Raw genomic sequence first — 9,076 nt, 5'->3', positions numbered from 1 at the left:
TTACTATTTGAATAAATCAGGATGATAAAACATTAAAAGCTAATTGTGAACCAAAAAACTAATGTGAACAGGTAAAACATTTTCACTGGCTACCTTGTGATCAATTAAAAAATGTGTGTCGCACTGCCAAGTCAAACGATCACAGTATCGCACCCTGCATTTACCCTCACTCCTAGGACAGACCAGAGCCTTAGACATGCAGTTTTACAAACTGTTCTTCGTTTTGTAAGCATTACATGGCAAAGTAGCCAGAAGGTTGTGGATTCGCAGGCCACCGTGGACAAGGGTAGGGGTGAAAAGATATCCATTATAATAAAAACACTGCATGAGTCTATCATGTTATTTGAGGTCCGAGAAAAAAATTGCCTTTTAAGGCAATTCATGCAATTCTACACCATTTTACATGACTGGTGACAAGCAGAATCTTTTTTGATACCACAGCAGAGCATGACAACGAATGAGCTCATGCTGCAGCACCTGATACATCTTGATATCTATACAGGCTATTGTTAGAAAAATAGGATATTCTAAGTTTGGAACAGTGCTAAAGCTGTCCATCAACTGTAAACATGGAGTGCAACAGTGGCGCAGTGGTCTAAGGCACTGCATCGCAGTGCTAGCTGTGCCACTAGAGATCCTGGTTTGAGTCCAGGCTCCGGCCGCGACCGGGAGACCCATGGACGGCGCACAATTGGCCCAGCGTCATCCAAGGTAGGGGAGGGTCTGGCCGGCAGGGATGTGGTATGTTTCCCACGGGGGGCCAGTATGAAAAAAAACATGTATGCATTCACTAACTGTAAGTCGCTCTGGATAAGAGCGTCTGCTAAATGACTAAAATGTAAACAGAACCAGTTACAACTGAAGTATCTGATCATCAATGAATTTTTCAACACAGCAGCCGCAAATCATCAGGTGGGCAAATGTGCACTTGTAAATTATTTTTGGGGGAAACTATCATTTTCTAATGTATTCTATTTCATTCCATGATATTGTTGTTACAAAATAGATTTGTGTTGACTGTGATTAGGGCGTGGGAATACACTAGCCTCTGCTAGGCCAAATTAACAAACCAGGCATTTATAACTCACCACATGATCCTCAAACCAAAGACTGGCCAAACTCGTGTTTCTAAAAAGTAAATTCAAAGGCACTGTATAGCTTAATAAGGCATGCATTTTATACAGCCTAAATGCTCAATTTATAGGCATGTTGTTGAAGTGCTGTTGTTCATGTGTTGTTGAAATGCTGAATGCTCCTGCCAGCATGCAGCATGTGACCAATGCTACATGCCATGACTAGGCAGCTACCAGCCGGTTCCTCAACCCTGCACCTTAGAGGCTGCCGCCCGATATACACAGACATGGAATCACTGGCCACATTAATAATGGAACACTACCAGCCGGTTCCTCAACCCTGCACCTTAGAGGCTGCCGCCCGATATACACAGACATGGAATCACTGGCCACATTAATAATGGAACACTACCAGCCGGTTCCTCAACCCTGCACCTTAGAGGCTGCCGCCCGATATACACAGACATGGAATCACTGGCCACATTAATAATGGAACACTACCACCCGGTTCCTCAACCCTGCACCTTAGAGGCTGCCGCCCGATATACACAGACATGGAATCACTGGCCACATTAATAATGGAACACTACCACCCGGTTCCTCAACCCTGCACCTTAGAGGCTGCCGCCCGATATACACAGACATGGAATCACTGGCCACATTAATAATGGAACACTAACCGGTTCCTCAACCCTGCACCTTAGAGGCTGCCGCCCGATATACACAGACATGGAATCACTGGCCACATTAATAATGGAACACTACCACCCGGTTCCTCAACCCTGCACCTTAGAGGCTGCCGCCCGATATACACAGACATGGAATCACTGGCCACATTAATAATGGAACACTACCACCCGGTTCCTCAACCCTGCACCTTAGAGGCTGCCGCCCGATATACACAGACATGGAATCACTGGCCACATTAATAATGGAACACTACCAGCCGGTTCCTCAACCCTGCACCTTAGAGGCTGCCGCCCGATATACACAGACATGGAATCACTGGCCACATTAATAATGGAACACTAACCACCCGGTTCCTCAACCCTGCACCTTAGAGGCTGCCGCCCGATATACACAGACATGGAATCACTGGCCACATTAATAATGGAACACTACCAGCCGGTTCCTCAACCCTGCACCTTAGAGGCTGCCGCCCGATATACACAGACATGGAATCACTGGCCACATTAATAATGGAACACTACCAGCCGGTTCCTCAACCCTGCACCTTAGAGGCTGCTGCCCGATATACACAGACATGGAATCACTGGCCACATTAATAATGGAACACTACCAGCCGGTTCCTCAACCCTGCACCTTAGAGGCTGCCGCCCGATATACACAGACATGGAATCACTGGCCACATTAATAATGGAACACTACCACCCGGTTCCTCAACCCTGCACCTTAGAGGCTGCCGCACGATATACACAGACATGGAATCACTGGCCACATTAATAATGGAACACTACCAGCCGGTTCCTCAACCCTGCACCTTAGAGGCTGCCGCCCGATATACACAGACATGGAATCACTGGCCACATTAATAATGGAACACTACCAGCCGGTTCCTCAACCCTGCACCTTAGAGGCTGCCGCCCGATATACACAGACATGGAATCACTGGCCACATTAATAATGGAACACTACCACCCGGTTCCTCAACCCTGCACCTTAGAGGCTGCCGCCCGATATACACAGACATGGAATCACTGGCCACATTAATAATGGAACACTACCACCCGGTTCCTCAACCCTGCACCTTAGAGGCTGCTGCCCGATATACACAGACATGGAATCACTGGCCACATTAATAATGGAACACTACCAGCCGGTTCCTCAACCCTGCACCTTAGAGGCTGCCGCCCGATATACACAGACATGGAATCACTGGCCACATTAATAATGGAACACTACCAGCCGGTTCCTCAACCCTGAACCTTAGAGGCTGCCGCCCGATATACACAGACATGGAATCACTGGCCACATTAATAATGGAACACTACCACCCGGTTCCTCAACCCTGCACCTTAGAGGCTGCCGCCCGATATACACAGACATGGAATCACTGGCCACATTAATAATGGAACACTACCACCCGGTTCCTCAACCCTGCACCTTAGAGGCTGCCGCCCGATATACACAGACATGGAATCACTGGCCACATTAATAATGGAACACTACCAGCCGGTTCCTCAACCCTGCACCTTAGAGGCTGCCGCCCGATATACACAGACATGGAATCACTGGCCACATTAATAATGGAACACTACCACCCGGTTCCTCAACCCTGCACCTTAGAGGCTGCCGCCCGATATACACAGACATGGAATCACTGGCGACATTAATAATGGAACACTACCACCCGGTTCCTCAACCCTGCACCTTAGAGGCTGCCGCCCGATATACACAGACATGGAATCACTGGCCACATTAATAATGGAACACTAACCACTTTAATAATGTTTACATACTGCTTTACTCATCTCATATGTATATACTGTAATCTATTCTATTCTACTGTATCTTAGTCTATGCCACTCCGACATTGCTCCTCCTAATATTTATAGATTTCTTAATTCCATTCTTCTACTTTTAGATTAGTGTGTCCTGTTGTGAATTGTTAAATACTAGTGCACTGTTGGAGCTAGAAACACAAGCATTTCGCTGCACCCGCAATAACATCTGCTAAATATGTGCTTGTGACCAATACAATTTGATTTGATTTTGATTTGAAATGCTTCACAATTGATTTCTTAAATGGCATGCTATAGCCTTGGAATAATAACAATAATACAGCCTAAATAATTCATTTTCGTTCCTTAGGCTACCTGGCTTGCTCCTGACTCATTTAGAGTTAGTATGTTGTTTAACAGCAGGTTGAAATGTCGAACATCAATTGATGGTGACAGAATCACACATTGCTTAAGCAAAGTCAATTTTGTTTATCCTATAAAATGTTGTGCAGCCTCTGAATATCATAGACAAATCAAAGATGTCCAATATGCATCGGTCACGTCTTTCGCCTGCATTTTACAGCTTGTTTCTGGCATATAGCACTGGTGCGTCAATATACTTTTAAGGGTTAATGGCAAGTCCTGAATAAGGTAAACACTTTTTTTAAAGTCTCATGCAATGTAGGCCTGCATTGAACACCACATATAGGATTTGCTCCATTGGTTTGGTTGGTAGGCCTACATTATACTCAAATAGCCACAACAGCCTATTGGCTACTGTCTACAACTGTAAGGGTACAGCCTATTGGCTACTGTCTACAACTGTCAGGGTACAGCCTATTGGCTACTGTCTACAACTGTCAGGGTACAGCCTATTGGCTACTGTCTACAACTGTAAGGGTACAGCCTATTGGCTACTGTCTACAACTGTAAGGGTACAGCCTATTGGCTACTGTCTACAACTGTCAGGGTACAGCCTATTGGCTACTGTCTACAACTGTAAGGGTACAGCCTATTGGCTACTGTCTACAACTGTCATGGTACAGCCTATTGGCTACTGTCTACAACTGTCAGGGTACAGCCTATTGGCTACTGTCTACAACTGTCAGGGTAAAGCCTATTGGCTACTGTCTACAACTGTCAGGGTACAGCCTATTGGCTACTGTCTACAACTGTCAGGGTACAGCCTATTGGCTACTGTCTACAACTGTCAGGGTACAGCCTATTGGCTACTGTCTACAACTGTCAGGGTACAGCCTATTGGCTACTGTCTAAAACTGTCAGGGTACAGTCTATTGGCTACTGTCTACAACTGTCAGGGTACAGCCTATTGGCTACTGTCTACAACTGTAAGGGTACAGCCTATTGGCTACTGTCTACAACTGTCAGGGTACATCCTATTGGCTACTGTCTACAACTGTCCTATTGGCTACTGTCTACAACTGTAAGGGTACAGCCTATTGGCTACCGTCTACAACTGTAAGGGTACAGCCTATTGGCTACTGTCTACAACTGTAAGGGTACATCCTATTGGCTACTGTCTACAACTGTCAGGGTACAGCCTATTGGCTACTGTCTACAACTGGAAGGGTACATCCTATTGGCTACTGTCTACAACTGTTAGGGTACAGCCTATTGGCTACTGTCTACAACTGTTAGGGTACAGCCTATTGGCTACTGTCTAAAACTGTCAGGGTACAGCCTATTGGCTACTGTCTACAACTGTAATGGTACAGCCTATTGGCTACTGTCTACAACTGTCAGGGTACATCCTATTGGCTACTGTCTACAACTGTAAGGGTACAGCCTATTGGCTACTGTCTACAACTGTAAGGGTACATCCTATTGGCTACTGTCTACAACTGCCAGGGTACAGCCTATTGGCTACTGTCTACAACTGTAAGGGTACAGCCTATTGGCTACTGTCTACAACTGTAAGGGTACAGCCTATTGGCTACTGTCTACAACTGTAAGGGTACATCCTATTGGCTACTGTCTACAACTGTCAGGGTACAGCCTATTGGCTACTGTCTACAACTGTAAGGGTACAGCCTATTGGCTACTGTCTACAACTGTAAGGGTACATCCTATTGGCTACTGTCTACAACTGTAAGGGTACAGCCTATTGGCTACTGTCTACAACTCTAAGGGTACAGCCTATTGGCTACTGTCTACAACTGTAAGGGTACATCCTATTGGCTACTGTCTACAACTGTCAGGGTACATCCTATTGGCTACTGTCTACAACTGTAAGGGTACAGCCTATTGGCTACTGTCTACAACTGTAAGGGTACATCCTATTGGCTACTGTCTACAACTGTAAGGGTACAGCCTATTGGCTACTGTCTAAAACTGTAAGGGTACAGCCTATTGGCTACTGTCTACAACTGTAAGGGTACATCCTATTGGCTACTGTCTACAACTGTCAGGGTACATCCTATTGGCTACTGTCTACAACTGTAAGAGCCTCAGTGTTCACTGTAAACATGTTCCGGAAGTTGCACAAAATTCTCAAAACTTTCAAGTTTCCGCTCACAAGACCTAAAATGTGCTCTGTGCTCCCCAAAATTCGAGGGAACATTGATGCCAACCATTTGAACTTAGTTAGTCATGTTGGCAACAGAATAAGCTTTCAAATGATGCCCACTTTTCCTGTTTGAAAATTGTAATGGATTGTTTTTGGATGGTGTAAACAACAGCCATAATGGTGATGATGCAGGGCCGTGTTCCAGGTGTGATCGCTTCAGCGCCTCAACGGCATAGCTAGGAAAGATCAAACAGGACCTCATAGTTGAAGGCTCTTTCTCAACGGCATAGCTAGGAAAGATCAAACAGGACCTCATAGTTGAAGGCTCTTTCTCAACGGCATAGCTAGGAAAGATCCAATAGGACCTCATAGCTGAAGGCTCTTTCGTTGGGTCATAAAAGTGTTTTGGAATGACTTAGGAAGTGTTCATAAAATTTTAATATATACACTACCAGTCAAAGGTTTGGACACACCTACTCATTCAAGGGTTTTTCTTTATTTCTACTATTTTTTACATTGTAGAATAATAGTGAAGAAATCAAAACTATGAAATAACACATATGGAATCATGTAGTAACCCCCTAAAAAAAATATATATATATATACCAAAACAAATCCTTTGTCATCAGCCCTTGAAAAGATAAATGAAATATAAATGACATATGAAATATACACAGAGTGGACAAAACATTAAGAACACCTTCCTAATATTGAGTTGCACCCCCAAGTTGACTTCAATGCTTCCCACAGTTGTGTGAAGTTGGCTGGATGTCCTTTGGGTGGTGGACCACTCTTGATACACACAGGAAATTGTTGAGCGTGAAAAACCCAGCAGCGTTGCAGTTCTTGACACAAACCTGTGCGCCCTTCGCTCCTGCTTGACAAGCACTACTGTCTGGCAATGGCTGGGAAGTAGCCACTAAAACTAACTCAGACTCAATGGGAAGTAGCCACTAAAACTAACTCAGACTCAATGGGAAGTAGCTACTAAAACTAACTCAGACTCAATGGGAAGTAGCCACTAAAACTAACTCATACTCAATGGGAAGTAGCCACTAAAACTAACTCAGACTCAATGGGAAGTAGCTACTAAAACTAACTCAGACTCAATGGGAAGTAGCTACTAAAACTAACTCAGACTCAATGGGAAGTAGCTACTAAAACTAACTCAGACTCAATGGGAAGTAGCTGCTAAAACTAACTCAGACTCAATGGGAAGTAGCTACTAAAACTAACTCAGACTCAATGGGAAGTAGCTACTAAAACTAACTCAGACTCAATGGGAAGTAGCTACTAAAACTAACTCAGACTCAATGGGAAGTAGCTGCTAAAACTAACTCAGGCTCAATGGGAAGTAGCCACTAAAACTAACTCAGACTCAATGGGAAGTAGCTACTAAAACTAACTCAGACTCAATGGGAAGTAGCTACTAAAACTAACTCAGACTCAATGGGAAGTAGCTGCTAAAACTAACTCAGACTTAATGGGAAGTAGCTACTAAAACTAACACAGACTCAATGGGAAGTAGCTACTAAAACTAACTCAGACTCAATGGGAAGTAGCCACTAAAACTAACTCAGACTCAATGGGAAGTAGCTACTAAAACTAACTCAGACTCAATGGGAAGTAGCTACTAAAACTAACTCAGACTCAATGGGAAGTAGCTACTAAAACTAACTCAGACTCAATGGGAAGTAGGTACTAAAACTAACTCAGACTCAATGGGAAGTAGCTACTAAAACTAACTCAGACTCAATGGGAAGTAGGTACTAAAACTAACTCAGACTCAATGGGAAGTAGATACTAAAACTAACTCAGACTCAATGGGAAGTAGCTACTAAAACTAACTCAGACTCAATGGGAAGTATCTACTAAAACTAACTCAGACTCAATGGGAAGTAGCTACTAAAACTAACTCAGACTCAATGGGAAGTAGCTACTAAAACTAACTCAGACTCAATGGGAAGTAGCTACTAAAACTAACTCAGACTCAATGGGAAGTAGCTACTAAAACTAACTCAGACTCAATGGGAAGTAGCTACTAAAACTAACTCACACTCAATGGGAAGTAGCTACTAAAACTAACTCAGACTCAATGGGAAGTAGCTACTAAAACTAACTCAGACTCAATGGGAAGTAGCTACTAAAACTAACTCAGACTCAATGGGAAGTAGCTACTAAAACTAACTCAGACTCAATGGGAAGTAGCTACTAAAACTAACTCAGACTCAATGGGAAGTAGCTACTAAAACTAACTCAGACTCAATGGGAAGTAGCTACTAAAACTAACTCAGACTCAATGGGAAGTAGCTACTAAAACTAACTCAGACTCAATGGGAAGTAGATACTAAAACTAACTCAGACTCAATGGGAAGTAGCTACTAAAACTAACTCAGACTCAATGGGAAGTAGCTACCTAGTAGCTGGTTGACAGCTGCACACGCATTCTACACATGAAGTACACCCATCATCAATACTTTTAATCACAAATAAACAATCATCAGTTTTAGAACTGACAATGTACCATTATTTGTGTAAAACTAACAGTGAAATACGACTCACACTCATCCTCTGGCTTAAAAAGTCCAAACTCTGGTGGTACGGTAGCTCAATGTACGGTAGTTTCCTGGGAAGAAACAGAAGAAAAACAACACTTCTCAATCAAAACCATCTAACCTGTAGCAGAGCGCTTTGACACACCCACTCCTTTCCACACGCCCACTACTTTCCTTTCGACACACCCACTCCTTTTCCACACGCCCACTACTTTCCTTTCGACACACCCACTCCTTTTCCACACGCCCACTACTTTATTTTCGACACACCCACTCCTTTTCCACACGCCCACTACTTTCCTTTCGACACACCCACTCCTTTTCCACACGCCCACTACTTTCCTTTCGACACACCCACTCCTTTTCCACACGCCCACTACTTTCATTTCGACACACCCACTCCTTTCCACACGCCCACTACTTACCTTTCGACACACCCACTCCTTTTCCACACGCCCA

This window comes from Coregonus lavaretus (assembly GCF_964263955.1).
Source record: "Coregonus lavaretus genome assembly, contig: HAP1_SCAFFOLD_965, whole genome shotgun sequence".
In the NCBI taxonomy this organism is placed as follows: domain Eukaryota; kingdom Metazoa; phylum Chordata; class Actinopteri; order Salmoniformes; family Salmonidae; genus Coregonus; species Coregonus lavaretus.
Note: the sequence above shows the minus strand (reverse complement) of the source record.